The sequence below is a fragment of the Geotrypetes seraphini genome, chromosome 19 (genome assembly GCF_902459505.1).
Source record: "Geotrypetes seraphini chromosome 19, aGeoSer1.1, whole genome shotgun sequence".
Lineage (NCBI taxonomy): Eukaryota > Metazoa > Chordata > Amphibia > Gymnophiona > Dermophiidae > Geotrypetes > Geotrypetes seraphini.
This window is the reverse complement of record NC_047102.1, coordinates 22,352,076-22,370,715: the sequence shown is the minus strand read 5'-3', so window position 1 is coordinate 22,370,715 and position 18,640 is coordinate 22,352,076.

The following is an 18,640-nucleotide window of genomic DNA, read 5'->3' as shown; positions in this document are numbered from 1 at the left end:
TTTCTTTAGATTCAACATGTATGGGTTCTAAAAATAAAATGACAACAAATCTTAAACAAAACATTGGACAGCATCAATATCAAACAAACATACAAATGTTAAAAATAATGTATAGTATACTACATGATAGTATCTCCTGATTCAAAGTTAGGCTTCATTTACAGAATTGCGCCAAGTGGCACCTAACTCAAGTTAGACACCTGTAAGCGTTAAAAACTTAGGCATTGGTATATTAGATTAGCTTTTTCTTGGCCTAAAATACAGGAGCTTAACACAATATCTGATTCTATATGAGCCTTCCTGCCTTCTTGGATAGTTGACCACAAATTGCTCACAGTTCCATCCCTACAAATAATAAGTATGAAAAAACATTTTTTCAGTGGTAGCCCCACAGCTATGGAATACCCTTCCAGCTCCTATAAGAGAGGAAAGTAACTTAAAGCATTTCAAGGGCCTACTTAAGAGCCATTTATTCAAAGAAGCTTTTAATATTTAATGCCCTTTTTCAGTACCCTCCAGTCAAATTCTCTAAAGAAACAAGTCATAGTGTACCCCTCCTCTTGTTTTTCCCTTATTCGGTTTTCTTTCCTATACAAATTGTAGTTCTGCCCTACCTTCCATTTGTTTCAAGTAAGTCTGGTATTTGATGTTCTATGTTAGTTATGCCAGTTACTTGATGTTGTTTTTTACCTCTTTTAATTTGTCCTATTATTGGCATTTTTTATTTCTTACTTGTTTTCCCCATTATATTTTATCTGTATCTCGTTTAGAAGCTGGATAAGTGATAGAATCAAATTTGAATAAAAACTTGACAACAATCCACATCCAAACTCTGCCCCCCAATCACTCTTACTTAGATGCCTATATCGTGCCTAGTGAGTTAGTTCCCTACTCAAAAATTATATATATTTTTTGTTTTTAATGGCACTATTCAATTCACAGTGCCAATTGAACCAATTAAAAAATTAACTTAATGTGCCTAAATCTTCTAGGTATGCTGATCTAGGCACCTAATGGTAGGCAGTTTTTATAGAACCAGAGCCTTAATGCAGGAAATGGAGGAAAGGTGGGGGATGGGAGATAGGATAGAGACATTTAAATACCTACGTAATGTAAATGTGCATGAGTCTAGTCTCTTTCATTTGAAAGGAAGCTCCAGAAATTAAGAAGTGATAGGCTCAGCAGTAATCTGAGGAAATACTTTTTTACAGAAAGGGTAGTAAATGCGTGGAACAGTCTCCCAGAAGAGGTGTTGGAGACAGAGACAGTGACTGAATTCACGAAAGCGTGGGATAGGCACATGGGATCTCTTAGAGCAGTGTCCTGTAAACTTTGTCAAGCTGCAACACACTAAACATAGTGGCCATGGCTTGCATCCCAGAAGTGCGCGACATCATCACATTGATGTCTGTGCATGCGTGAAGGCCTTCCAGACAGGCCCTGAGCCGCCAGTGGGTGGGTGCCGGCAGGAAAGATGCGCGGAGAGAAGGAGAGGCACTGGCACCGGTTGATTGTCTACAGAATGTGCCTCTCGCTGCAAGTGGCAGATCCTCTAGCCAGTTAGCTGGTGCTGGCACCTCTTCTCTCTGGCATCGCGTGGCACACCTGACATTTCAGGAGGCATGCTAGTGTGCCACTGCACACAGTTTGCGAAACACTGTCTTAGAGAGAGGAAGAGATGATGGTTACTGTGGATGGGCAGACTGAATGGAGCATTTGGCTTTTATCTGCCATCATATTTCTATGATTCTCTACTTTTTTCATTTGTATTTTTCGGAAGGAACGAAAAAAATGTGGAAAATCGCTGGGCTAAGTGTATAGGCTTCGACGGAGATTGCCCTGATTTAGTTGGTTGGGCTGAGACTTTTCAGCGGCCCCTCGTACAGGTGACAGTGTACTGCAATACAACACATGTCTTAAAAGACTGCAACTTGTGACCTGCTTTTCATGTTTTATTAATCCTAGATAGTGTTCCTCACCCTTTCTCTTGGGCCTCTAGTTACCACAGTTCTCAATTTCTTTTTGAAGCTGTTTATATTATTTCATCTCCTCACAGGCAATTGCTGAAAAATTTTCCTCCACCTGCTCAGCAGGTGGGAAACTGTCAAGAGTAGCACATTGTTTTTGATTTTTTTCCTGTCCTCCATACAGAACAGATTCAGTGGCCCAGCTGCCAGGCTCTAACTCAGGCTTCCTCTGCTACACACACACCTGCTGCCTGAAATACAAAAATGCAGCCCACATGGTGGGGACGGCATCAGATCATTTTGTGACTCAGTGGTTTTCTATAATGCACCACAGACAGACACCTGCTTTGTCTCAATACTTCTGCTAGAGGAAATCAAATGCCCCCCCCCCCACACACACACACACATTCGGCAATTGCCTTAGGGACAAATCCTGCAGCTAGGCTTGGAACATTCAGTTGCACTAAATATGAGATTCCATAGAATATTGTCATAAATTTGCATATGGCTCTATAACATCTAAAATATTTTTTTTAAATCAATTTTTTTTCTTAAAATAACACATTTTCTTTTGTAGAAAAAAAAAAGCCTCCTATCTATGTCTGAATAATTTACTTTGCTCCAACCCTGGAATATCTGTTAAGCAAAATAAGCAGGTGCTTAGGGCACCAAGGGAAGGGGGGAGTCACCACAGAATTTTTTCCTCTAGCTATCTTGCCCTTTTTCCACTGCTCTCTGCCACACCCATAATCCAGCATGAGTTTTCGTATTTGTCTAATATATGCTGTTTCAGCACTTAATGAATCTTAATGTCTTGTATCGCTCCATGGTGTGACCTCATTTGGAGTACTGCGTTCAATTCTGGTCTCCTTATCTCAAGAAAGATATAGTGGCGCTAGAAAAGGTTCAAAGAAGAACGACCAAGATGATAAAGGGGATGGAACTCTCTCATATGAGGAAACACTAAAACGTTTAGGGCTCTTCAGCTTGGAAAAGAGGCGGCTGAGGAGAGATAGGATTGAAGTCTACAAAATCCTGAGTGGAGTAGAACGAGTATAAGTGGATCCATTTTTCACTCCGTTATAAATTACAAAGACTAGGGGACACTCAATGAAACTGCAGGGAAATACTTTTAAAACCAATAGGAGGAAAAAAGAATAGTTAAGCTCTGGAACGCATTGCCAGAGGTTGTGGTAAGAACAGATAGCATAGCTGGTTTTAAGAAAGATTTGGACACTCTCCTGGAGGAAAAGTCCATAGTCTGTTATTGAGAAAGACACGGGGGAAGCCACTGATTGCCCTGTTTCGGTACCATGGAATGATGCTACTCCTCGGATTTTGGCCAGGTACTAGGGACCTGGATTGGCCACTGTGAGAACAGGCTACCCAGGTCTGACCCAGTAAGGCTATTCGTATGTTCTTAAGTTAGGATAACTACTAAATAAAAAATAAAATTGCTTGCTGTTAGTTTTCAAAGACCAATCACATCAAAGAATGCTGCTTGGCTTGGCAGTTGAATCCTTACGCACACAAGATGCTCATAACATTGATAGTCTCTTACATACGCGATGAACATGTAATCTATGCTAGTGTATACTTATGAAGGAAATTTTTAATAAAATAAAATTCTGGAATCTCTCATGGCACACCCAGAATCTCTTTGGGGCACATCACTGTGCCATGGCACACAGTTTGAGAGACATTGTCCTAGACTGTGGTCTCAGACATATATTATTAAAAATGTTTTCCTAATTTGTACTTAGCCTTTTTTTTATTTCAGGCGTGGAGCTAGAGTATTTTCTTTGGCAATTTCAAAAATGTTAATTTTTTTTAAAAAGGCTCAGACAATTATTCCTGTGTGTCTATGTACAACATTATGTTCTTTTGGTGTGAACTGTAGAAATGTGCCGGTGCATCACAATTCACCACCAGAGTCTCTGGTCATTAGTCTATTGTGTTTCATGCATAATAGAAAATGTCTGCTCACATGGATGAGTGGAGCCAAAGGTTGACATCCGCTTTACAGGCAGATACTCACCCACTGTCCCTCTTCAGCTGATTATTTTTTTTTTAATTATCCAGGGCACATACTTCAAGCAATTCCATGCCAAGCTTTCTTTGAGCAGTTCCAAGCCTTGACATACTGTGAGCCTGGCTCAAACTAAGCTGATAAGGATGTGAGAAAAGAGGAAAGAGTTTAGCTCATGCAGAGGAAAGAAAAGGTATTCATAATGCCCTGCCAGTCTAGAATTCAAGTTAAACAGATGGGGGTCCAGCATTTTTTTTTGGGGGGGTGAGTGAGGGAAGTCACCTGATGGCAACTAAGCTGTTGTCAACTACAGAATAGTATGTATTTTTTGACACTGACAAATAGTGAAGACCAAAAGTTGTTATGGGGGGAGGCTTTTTCCACAGTGAGCCATTTCATGTCTTTAGGTGATCAGCAATGTCAGTGAGAAAAGACACAGCTGAAATCCATTTTTCATCATCTAGCCCTGGGCATGTTTGAGATTTCACAGTAAGATACAGCTTGATAGCAGAAGTGATGGGAAGCAGCTGAGTACTTCACCAAGGCTTATGGCAGTGTTGATGATGGCATCTTATTCTATCTTGCAACCCCAAGCTTAATAAACTGAAGCCAGAAATGTGCTACCCCTGTGAAGTGGGTTCTGGCAAATCACTTAGGGGATATTTTACTAAAGCTTAGTGCATTAGGAAAGGCCAAGGGAAATCTCAACCATGGAAAGTGACATGTGGTGTCCCTCAAGGCTCTCCCCTCTCACCATCATTATTCAACATATACATGAGTGCCCTTGGCAGGATAAACCTTGGTCCCCATGTTCACACCTATTCTTATGCAGATGGACATCTACCTCCTATGTGAAGTAAAAAATACCTTCTCAGACACGATTCAGTACATCTCCACACTAATAGAGGACCTGAGCAAATGGTACATAAGAACATAAGAATAGCCTTACTGGGTCAGACCAATGGTCCATCAAGCCCAGTAGCCTGTTCTCACGGTGGCCAATCCAGGTCACTAGTACCTGGCTAAAACCCATGGAGTAGCAATATTCCATGCTACCAATACAGAGTAAGCAGTGGCTTCCCCCATGTTTTTCTCTCTCTATTTTTTTAATAATTCTTTATTTGATTATTTTCATTTAATACAATAATCTCAATACAGCATACAATTAGTATGAGTATAATTTATAAACTAAATAAATAAAAAAAAATAGTGCATCTTACCAATAGTAAGGTTAAAAGAATCCCATTCCCTATCACCCCACCCCCTCCCAGGAGACTTAGTTCCATAACCATAGGTATAGGATATTTCTTTCATGGAGCTTCTTTTTCCAATTCAATATAACTCTCTCATATATCATTAAATTTTGCCTATTGATTAGTTAAAAGAGCCGAAAGCAGGACCGGATTTTCCTGTAGGCTAACTAGGCTTTAGCCTAGGGCCTCAAGATCAAGAGGGGTCTGTATTCAAATTGTTAGCAAAATTAAAATTACACTATTCTAAAAACAGTGAACATTAAAACTACTGAAATGAAAATAAGGAGAAATTCTACGCTTCAGGATCGGAACTGGCTCCAGCCGCAACGGGGCGCCGACTCGGCTTCTCCCTTTCTTTTTCTCGCCCTTGGAGGAGGATCGGGGAGGGAAAGACACCAGTCCGGAAACAGCTGGGCAAAGCCCAGCCCCGCGGGGAGAGAGGCAAAACGTGGATCTGTCAGGACAGGGCGGCCCAGACTGGCATCGGAGGGGGGAGGGTTCAGTGGAAGGGGGATGGGAGGCAGGCAGGCTGGCATCAGAGGGGGGGTGGGGGGGGTTTAATGGAAGGCAGGCAGGCAGGGTGGCATGGGGGGTGTTCAATGGAAGGGGGATGGGAGGCAGGCGGGCATCGGAGGGGGGTGAGGTGAGGAAGGACGTACTGGTGGCACTATGGACATAGGAAGGGGCAATGTTGTGTGTTATGTTTGATTAGTTATTGTTACAAGTACTATATATGGTGCTGAGAATAAATGTCCAAATAAGTGTTCTCGACTTTTTTTTATTTATTATCCGTGTCACATTTTTTATAAAGGTTAGTACCAATAACAACATGTTTCATTTAACATATTGATATATATCACAGTAAAGATGTATTTTATTATCTTTCATGTAATTTACAAACTTAAAAATGGGAGGTGAAAGGGCCTCATATGTGGAATAGCCCAGGGCCTCTTTTCATCTAAATCCGGCCCTGGCCGAAAGTCTATATTTTTCATAGACTATTCCTAAATATTCCCTCACATCTCTTAAGGTAGGTACATTTATTATACGGCTTTGCTGGGCAAGTGTCAATCTAGCCGCTATAAATGCTAAGTCCAAAAGTTTAGCTTGAGAAGGTGTTAAGCCTTCTATTCTTACTCCCAACAATGCTCTTTCAGGATTCAGCTTGAGTGGAGTCTGAATTAGTCTGCTTACATATTCAAATACTTGCTTCCAAAACTTTTGGACCCTTTGACATTCCCACAACATATGGTAGAATGTACCTGTTTCACCACATCCTTTCCAACAAGTAGTATCACTCTGCTTGCTACATTTACTAATTAAAACCGGGGTGGTATACCAACGTACTAGAAGTTTAATAGCATTTTCCATCAAAGTGACAGCCCTAGCTGTCTGAAAAAGATGTGATACAATTAGCCCCCACTCATTTATGGACCAATCCTTCCCCAAATCTTTTTCCCATGCTTTCATGTATGATTTTTTAATTGCTTTATCTTCATTTATAATCTTATATAACCAGGAAACACACCCTTTTTCTACTGGTTTTCCTAACCCTTTTTCAAATTCAGATCTCTTTAAATTTCCATTCCTCTTTGCCTATCTATCTCCACAACCAACTATTTGAACTACCCAGTTGCCCAACACATAGACGAACCCAGGGTAGACATGTACTGGAATAATTTTTCTATCCCCACCTGGCAACAATTCAGCAAATTCTACTCGAAATATACCGATTCGTACTGCAGATTAGACAATTGCCCACCAAACGTCATGAAAGCCACCCCAGTCACCTTCAAATCCAAGTTACACAACTGGTTCTCCTCTCTATTACTGTCCAGTACATTTCCCGAGGAGTTAGGTCAGATACTAATCACACTGATTGTAAAAATCTCAAGGAATCTATCAAGCTGACTTCAAATTACAGACCCATTGTGAACATTCCCTTTTTTGTAAAGCTGATGGAAGGCTTGGTATACCAGGATTTAGTAACGTACCTGGATAAACTCAACATACTTCATGGCAACCAATCAGGTTTTCGTTCAGGGTTTAGCACAGAAACAGTTATTGCTTCATTGCTGGATTCCCTCCTGAATCTATTAAGCTAGGGTTCCAGTGCACTAATCCTTCAGTTAGACTTGAGCAGTGCCTTCGATTTAGTCAATCATACTATCCTAATTGACTGCTTGGAGACAATTGGACTCTCCGGTAATGTATTAAAATGGTTTCAAGGTTTCTTGACTAAACAATTGTACCAAGTCTATTGCGATAACAATCAATCCTCCAGCTGGGTAAACCCATGCGGAGTCCCACAGGGTTCCTCCCTATCCCCCACTCTGTTCAACATTTACCTAGCCTCACTGGCGAATCTACTGCAAAAATTAAAAATCAAATTTTACATTTATGCTGATGACATCATCATAGTCCATCCTCTAACAAATCTGACTTCTGAGACGAAGAATCATCTAGCATCAACATTAAAGCAAATTGACTACTATGGCTTTTGCGGTATATAAAAATAAAATTATTATTATATGTCTTTATATAGTTTTTTATCTGTAGATAAGGGAAAATATCTCTCGTTTCTAATTGATATTGATCTTGAATATCTATAAAAGCTTTCACCTCCCCTTCTTCCATTAGTTGACCAAAACATACTAACCCTTTTACCTCCCCCATGTCTTTCTCAATAACAGACTATGGACTTTTCCTCCAGGAACTTGTCCAAACCTTTCTTAAAACCAGCTACGCTATCCGCTCATACCACAATCTCTGGCAATTCCAGAGCTTAACTATTCTTTGAGTGAAAAAAAAATTCCTCCTGTTGGTTTTAAAAGTATTTCCCTGTAACTTCATCGAATGTCCCCTAGTCTTTGTAATTTTTGACAAAGTAAAAAATCGATCCACTTGTACCCGTTCTACTCCACTCAGGATTTTGTAGACTTCAATCATCTCTCCCCCTGATCTGTCTCTTTTCCAAGCTGAAAAGCCCTAAATGTTTTAGTCTTTCTTCATACGAGAGTTCATCCCCGTTACCATCTTGGTCGTTCTTCTTTGAATCTTTTCTAGTGCCACTATATCTTTCTTGAGATAAGGAGACCAGAATTGAATGCAATACTCCAGATGAGGTTGCACCAAGAAGCAATACAGGGGCATTATGACATTCTATGTTTCTATGTTTCTTAGTCTTGTTAACCATCCCTTTTTAAAATAATTTCCAGCATCCTGTTTGCTTTTTGGCCGCCGCCACACATTGGGCAGAAAGTTTCATTGTATTGTCTACAATGATACCCAGATCCTTTTCTTGGGTGCTAACCCCCAAGGTGGACCCTAGCATCCAGTAACTGTGATTCAGGTTATTCTTCCCAATGTGCATCACTTTCCATTTGTTCACATTAAATTTCATCTGCCATTTGGACGTCCAGTCTTCCAATTTCTTAAGGTCCACCTGCAATTTTTCACAATCCACATGTGTTTCAGTAACTTTGAACAGTTTAGTGTCATCTGCAAATTTAATCACCTCACTCGTCGTTCCAATTTCTAGATCATTTATAAATAAGTTAAATAGCACCGGTCCCAGTACAGCCCCCTGTGGCACTCCACTGTTTGCTCTCCTCCATTGAGAAAAATTACCATTTAACCCTACCCTCTGTTTTCTATCTGATAACCAATTCCTAATCCACAACTGAACTTTGCCACCTATCCCATGACACTTTAATTTTCTCAGGAGCCTCTTGTGAGGAACTTTATCAAAAGCTTTCTGAAAATCTAGATACACTCTATCAACCGGCTCACCTTTATCCACCTTCAAAGAAGTCAAGCAAATTTGTGAGGCAAGATCTCCCTGGCTCTGTCTCATATTTGTCTACGTGTTCCACAATTTTATTTTTTTAAATCATTTCTATCATTTTGCCCGGCACTGAAGAGAGGCTTACCTGTCTGTAATTTCTTGGATCTCTTCTGGAGCCCTTTTTAAAAATCGGCATAACATTGCCCACTCTCCAATTTTCAGGTGCGACAGGTTACAGCAAAAGCAAACAAAAACAATACTGCAAGAAAATGTACAGGGTACAGGAATTTATTAAAATGACAAAGAATATAAAATCAAAATGCATAAACTGCATCAAAACAACTGGTCTCAAAATACCGCAATCAAACTTATTTATAAGGCCAAAAATTTGATCATGTTACCCTGCTTCTTCGAGAGTTACATTGATTACCAGTCTCTCACAGAACTACATATAAAATTCTTCTTCTAACCTTTAAAATTAAGACCTGTTTTCCTAGACAAATATTTCATTCCACACACCCCTTTTAGGGCCCTGAGATCTACGAATCAAAACTTATTGACAGTACCCTCAATCAAGGACCTATACTATACTAGAAATTCTATTTTTTCTGTAGTCGCACCCACGCTCTGGAATGGCAGATCTTGTCTGACAAATTTGCTGCACTTCTTCGAGGGAGTGAACAGGCAGATAGACAAGGGTGACCCAGTCGACATTGTATATCTGGATTTCCAGAAGGCGTTCGACAAGGTTCCGTATGAATGACTACTTCGGAAAATTGCGAGCCATGGAATCAAGGATGAAATACTCACGTGGATTAGAAACTGGCTGGAGCATAGGAAAAAGAGAGTGGGGGTAAATGGACAATACTCGGACTGGAAGAGCGTCACCAGTGGGGTGCCGCAGGGCTCGGTGCTTTGACCCGTGCTCTTCAACATCTTTATAAACGATCTGGACATAGGAACGACGAGTGAGGTGATTAAATTTGTGGACGATATGAAGTTATTCAGAGTAGTGAAGATGCAGGGGGACTGCGAAGATCTGCAACGTGACATAATCAGACTCGAGAAATGGGCAAATGAGATGTAACGTGGATAAGTATAAAGTGATGCATGTCAGTAACAAAAATCTCATGCACGAATACAGGATGTCCGGGGTACTTGGAGAGACCTCCCAGGAAAGGGACTTGGGAGTTCTGATCGACAAATTGATGAAGCCGTCCACGCAATGTGCGGCAGCGGCGAAAAGGGTGAACAGAATGCTAGGAATTATAAAGAAGGGAATCACAAACATATCGGAAAAGGTTATCATGCCGCTGTACCGAGCCATGGTGCGCCCTCACCTGGAGTACTGTGTCCAGCACTGGTTGCCGTCCATGAAAAAGGACATGGTATTACTCGAAAGGGTCTAGAGAAGAGCAACTAGGATGGTTAAGGGGTTGGAGGAACTGCTGTACATCAAAAGATTAGAGAAACTGGGCCTCTTCTCCCTCGAACAGAGGAGATTGAGAGGGGACATGATCGAAACATTCAAGGTACTGAAGGGGATAGACTTAGTAGATAAGGACAAGTTGTTCACCCTCTCCAAGGTAGGGAGAACGAGAGGGCACACTCTAAAATTGAAAGGGGATAGATTCCATACAAACGTAAGGAAGTTCTTCTTCACCCAGGGAGTGGTAGAAAACTGGAACGCTCTTCCAGAGTCTGTCATAGGGGAAAACACCCTCCAGGGATTCAAGACAAAGTTAGACATGTTCCTGCTGAACAAGTACACACGCTGATAGGGCTAGTCTCGGCTATGGCGCTGGTCTTAGACCAGAGGGCCGCCGCGTGAGTGGACTGCTGGGCATGATGGACCACTGGTCTGACCTAGCAGCAGCAATTCTTATGTTCTTATATTCAATGCCACTTTATCTTCGCAACAAAAATTCCCTAAATAAATTTAAAACAAATCTTAAAACATTTCTTTTTAAAGATGTCTATCGATAAAGGGGAAAAAAAAAATCTTTTAAGAAGCGACATCCCCGTCTCCCTCTTGTTACTTCCTATCCCTCTTCCCCTCCTTTTATTTTTATTTACACATTGTAATTAAAAATTCCCTATCCCCTAGCACCTTTCGTCTCTAATAAGTCTTAATTTGTCTTAGTTCTAGATTTACCCTCTTATTTTATTTCAACCAAATCTTAAATTTATTAGATTTTTCTAGTTTTTATTATTGTAAACCGTCCAGATACATGTGATGGTCGGTACATCAAGCCATAAATAAACTTGAAATTTGATCATGAATTCTAAGCGATGTACAATTAAAATAAGGGGAATACATGTAGTCATTAAAAAAACAGACAAAATGACAAGGACAATAACAGACCCACTGGAACGCAGGGAAAAAGGCGAACTACAATGTTTTGAGGAATGAAACATAATAAGGAAGGGACAGGGGAAAGGGGGAAGAGGTACCTACTTTTGACATGGCTGCAATTCTGTAAACAGCGCCGTCTTGTGACTGACACGCGAATGGTGCAGCTTTTCTGGGTGACCATTGATAACAGTGCTGTTCACAGAATTTGGGCCTAAGTGCCATGAGGCCCCTAGGTCTAAAATAGGACATCCAGCATTTAGTACACACTAATGTCTATTAGCATGTTAGGCAGACTAGATAGGCACAGGAGCCAACTTTTGAAAATGATTGGAGGTGCTGAACTCTTAACTCACAACAAATTTTCCCTCGCCAAGCAAAGAAAAACTAAAAAAAAAAAAAAAGGAAAAACAAAATACATCTGAATGATCAGGTTGTATCTAAATGTCGAGCAGGGCTGGTAATGTGAACAAATCAAAAGCTAGGGTCCTGCCACTCTCTCCTTCCCCTCGCAGCTTCTCAACATCATACTCACTCTCTCTCTCTCTTTCCCTCCCATCCACAGCATTCTCCAACCAGTCCCTCTCTTCCCTCAGCCCATCCTTGTAATGAATACCTTATTTACCTAGTGGCTGTAATTATAGAACAAAAAAGAAGATACCAGCAGCTACCCAAAACTGACCCACCTCAGTTTGCAATATTATCATTCCACCCAGTGATTCCTATGCTCGTTCAGTTGTGGGGAGCAGCTGATAGATTCAAACCATGCCCACAAAAATTTTAACTTCCTAATCTCATCTCTTTCTCTTCACCCCTTATTGCTTCTTGCCTCCAACCTGATCCTCTCCTCTCAGAACCCTTTTCTCAGCCTATCTCCCCTGTCAGCCCCCTCCTTTTTGAAACCAACACTGTTCCTCTCCCTGTTTTTCCTCATTCCATGCCCCCCCCCCAAACACACACACACATTCATTTCAGCTCTGTTCTCTCTTTTACATTCCATATAGGGTTGTCAGATTTTCCTTCCGGAAAATCCGGACCCCTAGCCCCGCCCCCAGGCCCACCTAGTTCCACCCATCCCCTCCCCTCCCCAAGCCTGCCCTAGCCCCGCCCCTGCTTCCTGCTCTTGTTGGCAGGAAGTCTGTGCATGCGCTGCCCTCAAAAGGAGGACATGTCTGGGGAAACCCGGACATCTAGTAACCTTAATTCCATATCTTCTCCCTCAGTTTCACTCCCCCTCACACTCCATCTCTTCCAGCTCACAGTGTCCGTGCTACTCGTTTCTTCCTCATTCCTTTCCCAGTGCCTCCCTCAACACTTCTCACTCTCTCTATGGTAGACCAAAGGCAGGAAAGCTCTCTGATCTGCCCTGCAGCATTTCTCTGTCCCTGCTATTTGCCCATTGTTCAGTTATTCCTCAGCCAGCCAATAAGCTGCAGAGGAGGCCTGACTAGTAGCTTAGGAGATCAAGGAGAAGATTCTGTAATGTTTGCATTAAAATCTGATGGGCTGCTGTCGCGGACGTTATTGTAACGATTTAGAAAAGATGAGTCATTCTAAAAAAATAAAATAAAATCCCACACATGCAAATGAGGTTCGCAAAGGATCTATACATTTACATGTGATGAGTCACTGGTGATAGCGATCAGCACATTGATGGCAGATAAAGGCCAAATGGCCCATCTAGTCTGCCCATCCGCAGTAACCATTATCTCTTTCTCTCTCCAAGAGATCCCACGTGCCTATCCCAGGCCCTTTTGAATTCATGCACAGAATACACTTCAAAAAGAGACATAAATGCACACCCAAGGTATGTCAGTTTGTGTGCAAAAGTATAGAATGGGATGGAAGACTATTGATATCTGCCCTTTTATTTGCATGTTAAACCATGCTTTTCTTGCAGATAAAAAAAAGATGTGGAGCTGTGGAGACGGGAAAGGCTTGGGTGAGCCAGGAGTGGGAGCAACAGAAGAGGGGATGGATTAAGGATTACAGTAACTGTTCTCTGCTTTGCTCCAGGCTCATAATCTCTCCTCTTCTTCCCTTCAGGCTGCTTGGGAGAGACTAGAGTAAAATACCCTTGCTTCTCTGGAGTCTGAAAATAACTGGTAGAACTTTGTTACAGGCCATTCCCCTATTAATTAAGCTCTGCTTTATTATGGGTCTCAAAAATTAAAGATCTATTCTGATGCCTGAGCAGAACAATCAATGGCGACCCCTAATGGCACGATATAATAAAGCCTAAAAAATATAGAGAGTATAACCAAAAAACAGGCTAAGCACATTAGCAATTATATCAATAGAGACTGCACAGGTTTCAAATAGTGGGGAAAAAAAGACCTCAGCTATTTATTTATTTATTCATTCATTTTTATAGCCCATCCTCCCCAGGAACTCAGAACGGGTTACAAGGATACATACACAAAGTTTTCAGGAATAGAGATACTTACAGAGTCAATAACATGCTACAGGATCAAAACACAAAGCTAAAGAATCAATAACTTACAATTTATAGAGAATGTGACAAAGAAGACATGTGTTGCAGAATCTAAGAAAATAAATCATAGAGTCGTGAATGAGTATTAACATATCTGCAGTGAACAGTAGAGAACTAGTTATCTTGCTCCAACAAGTTTCTTCTGTGTTTTGAGCTGTTTGGTGCAATCCCTTAGTAAGGAAGAATTTTGTGTTTGGCGAAGACTGCTGATGATGGAGAATTAATGTTGCAGCCCTTGATAAATCTGGAGGTGAAACAGGGCCGCTGTTGGGTTTTGTTTTGTTTTTTGTGAATGCGAGATAAAGAATACAGTTGGACTTAGCTTTTTTTTCATCTGTTAATGGCTGTGAGTTGTGAACGATATGGGATTTTATCTATGAAAACTGTGCTTAAAGACACATTTTTGCAATTTTTTTTGAAGATCACAATAGAGTGATATAATTAAAGTGGAGGGTTTTTTTGACCAATGGCTGGAGAAGCTCCTATATATATATATATATATTCAGTCTCATGAAGTTGGAACTATTCACAGGGCAAAGGTAGGGGAGGGACATTAAGGTGGGCAGACTAGATGGGCCGTGGGCCCTTATCTGCCGTCTATTTCTATGTTTCTATGTGCTTAGCCTGTTTTCTGGTTATATATTTTTTAGGCTTGCTAGTAAGATTATATAGTTTATTCCTCTTTATAAACTTTAATGTGATAGTATAATAAAGACAGTCCTCATTCTTTGCACTGACAGTGATGGACTAAGAACATAAATCAGAGAGATCGGGTGCTCAGCATGATAGATTCACTAGGAATGATCGCTGCTATAACACTTGCAATGCTATCAACTGCTTTTATCATGGTGCTATATCAAATGCTACTGCGTTGTATAGCACAGCTGTTTTAGGAACAGTTGGAGCACAGAAATCTCATATTTCAAACAGTCATCATACATGAAAAGAAACACAAGCGCTTAGAGAGGTTTCCTCCTGTTTATTTTTCTTCCTCTCGACCTGCGAGTGGCACAACAGCCGTGACACTAAGTGTTCCGATCCTCTGCCAGTTTCCGTGCCGCTGAACTCTGAACGCATTAGTCAGTCAAACAAATGAATCCGTTCGTCTCAACCAGCAGGAATATTATAATCTACATGCTTCCCTTCCCTAAAAAAAAGGACAGCATATGAAACAATTGAGATCCCACACCAAGAACCAGAGTGCAGTGAAAATCAATTCAGCTGAGCAAATGGTTAAGCGTGTTTCAGTGTTGGCTCTTTCTTTGTTAATAAGAGACAGCCTTTCTGGGCAGAGCCAAGCACTAAACACATAAACAAAGAAAATGACAGCAGATAAAGATCTTATGGCCTATTCATATTGCCCAACCATGCCAAGGCTCAGGGCTGGTTCAACCCATGGACCAGGTGAGGCCCTGGCCCAGAGCGCCAAAATCCCTGTTCACTCTATCCTCAGACTTCTAGAAGGATAGATGCTAGATTGGGATTTTGAAACCCTTTATCATCAGTGCCCTCAGCCAGGGCCCCACCAGCAGGAGGGGGAGACTTGAGAGACAAAAGAGAGTGAGAAAGGGAAGGAGAAAGATATCAGATTGTGAGGGAGGGGATGCCAATGCAAAAGTTGGCTCAAGGCTAGGGTTAAACATGACCCCGCTGTGTTCTGCCTCCACCCCAGTCCCAACCCCACACAGCCTCCTCTCCTTCCTGATGATCTCCAGCCATGTCTGAAGGACCTGGAGCATGTGCAGATGTGTGTGATGTCCATCCACTCATGCTCTGAGGCCCTCCAGATGCGGCCGGAGCTTGTCGAGGCTTTCCAAACCTGGACAAATGCTGGGTTTTGGAAAGTCCTTCCAGGATCCTGGACAGTCCTCTAAAAAGAGGACATGTCCGGGTTTCACGGACATCTGGTAACCCTACTCAAGGCACCACAGTCCATTGAACTGGCTCTGCCAAGTCTCTACTATCTTTTCCTCTTTCTTAGAGATCCACTGTGCTTGCCTCACACTTTATTGAATTCAGATGCAGTTTTGATCTAAGAACATAAGAATAGCCTTACTGGGTCAGACCAATGGTCCATCAAGCCCAGTAGCCCGTTCTCACAGAAGCCAATCCAGGTCACTAGTACCTGGCCAAAACCCAAAGAGTAGCAACATTCTAGAATCCAAAAGAGGAACAAAATATTCTAGAACCCCCAAAGAGTAGCAAGATTCCATACAGAATCTCAAGGAATAGAAAGATTCTAGAATCCTAAATACTAGCAACATTCCATGCTACCGATCCAGGGTAAGCAGTGACTTCCCCATGCCTTTCTCAATAACAGACTATGGACTTTTCCTCCAGGAAATTGTCCAAACCTTTCTTAAAACCACCTAAGCTGTCCGCTCTTACCACAACCTCTGGCAATGCATTCCAGAGCTTAGCTATTCTCTGAGTGACAACAAATTTCCTCCTATTGGTTTTGAATGTATTTCCTTGTACTTCATCGAGTGTCCCCCTAGTCCTTGTAGTTTTTGATAGTGTGAAAAATCGATCCACTTGTACCCGTTCTACTCCACTTAGGATTTTGTAGACTTCAATCATATCTCCACCACTTGCACTCAGAGGCCGTTCCATTCATTCACTATCCTTTCTGAAAAACAATATTTCTTTAGATTGCTCTTGGGTCTGTCCCCTATCATCTTTATCCTACGTCTCCTCATTCCAGAATTCATTTAAAGATGAATTTTGGAAAATCCATTGCTTATTTCTAGGATAAGCAGCATAAAATCTGTTGTACTCTTGGGGAGCTTGTGACCTGAGTTAACCACTGATGGAAATAGGACACTGGGCTTGATGGACCTTTGGTTTGTCCCAGTATGGCAACTCTTATGCTCTTTTGAAAGAGGCTCACTTCCTGAGCATTTGTACTACCAATTAAGTGTTTTAAGTAAAATCTAGCTTATGATACCTAGAGCTGATTGTTGTTCAAAGTCTTGTATTGTCAAGATTAGATTTTTGCAATAGTCTCTATTTAGGCTCGTCACATGCAGTCTGCAAGTCTTTAGCAAGTGTAACCTGCAACTGTACAATTGATAACTAGGCTTAAATGAACTGATCGTGTTTCTCTTTCGATTAAGGTGCTGCATTGACTTCACATACGATACTAAGGGGTCCTTTTACTAAGGCACGCTAAATGCTAACATGTGGCAACGCATCCATAAGATATAATGGACACATTCGTTAGCATTTAGCGTGCCTCAGTAAAAGGACCCCTAAGTGCAATATAAAGTATTAATATTGCTTTTTAAGACATTGAGTTATATTGCTCCTGTTTATTTCAAATGTGCTTTGAGGCCTTAAGAACGAGTTAATTCTGTAAGGTCAGCAGGGACTGGATAATTGATGCAACTATCTCTGGCACTGGTATGTTCATACATCAGACAGTGCTTTGCCCTTTGCGGGTCCACTTTTGTGGAATAAATTGCCTGGCACAATTCGTACTTTATCAACAATACTTGAATTTAGAAAGAAGCTGAAAACCCGGTTATTTGTATAGGCAAATGTTTGCTTAATGTTTATGCTGGAATGAGATTAGAAAACAGTTGTTGATAGATGTAATAAGTTTGGGTTGTACCACATCCTCAGGTTTTTGCAGCCCAAATGCACAACCTTGCATTTCGTAGCATTAAAACTTAGCTGCCAAATTCTGGACCATTCTTCAAGCTTCGCTAGGTCCTTCCTAGGGTTGCCAGATTTCCTCTTTGAAAAAAAGAGGACGCCTGGCCTCCGCCCCATTCTGCCCCTAGTTTTGCCCCATTCCACCTCTAGCTCCGCCCCCCATACCCTGAGTTCGAAGGCCGTATTTGGAAACCTTCACACAAGCATGGACGTTGACACAATTATGTCACTCACATTCATGCGTGCATATGACATCATCACGGTGACAGTCACGCATGAGCCTCCGTGCTCAGGATTTCCAAATCCCAGACAAACTACCGTGTTTTGAAAATCCCTTCGGGCGCCCGGATAGTCCTCTAAAAAGAGGACATGTCCGGGTTTCCCGGACATCTGATAACTCTAATCCTTCCTCATGTTATTCACACCATCAGGGATGTCTACCCTACTGCTAATTTTGATAGCATTTGCAAAGAGGCAAATCTTACCAGGCACCCCTTCCGCAATATTGCTTACAAAATTGTGAAAAAGAACAGGCCCAAGAACCTTGCCCTTGTTTGCTTAGGAGCCGCAAAAGGGTTTATCCTGCCCTAACCGTGAGCATTGTAATGGAAAAGCATTTAGGAAACATGTTGATTAATGGCATTTTAACTCATGCCATAATAACTAGAGACAGAGAATTTAGAGGGAGCTATTTTTGAAGGGTAAGCGAAATCCAGGAATAGATATTTTCTTTTGCACAGATATCATGACTTTATAACCACACATCCCCTGATACATAGAAGGCATCGCCCAGCGATTTCAGTACCTGGCCCCTGCACAATGGAAAGGCTGTAAAAACAAGATGATTTAAAAACACCTTCAAACTCAGCTGCCCTGAGAAAAGAAAAAAACAAATTGCAAGCTGCCTGCCTACACAGACTCAGCTTAGAAAAAGATTTCTAGACCTTACTTAACAGATCTAATTGTCACCAGATGACTCACGATCATTTGAATATGAGTGGCTTTGGAGTTTTCAGTGAATGCTTTGTGAGTGAGGGTGGCATGCCTTCAGAGTTAATGACAGGAAGAAAAGACCTAAGCTTCTCAAACACTACATTATC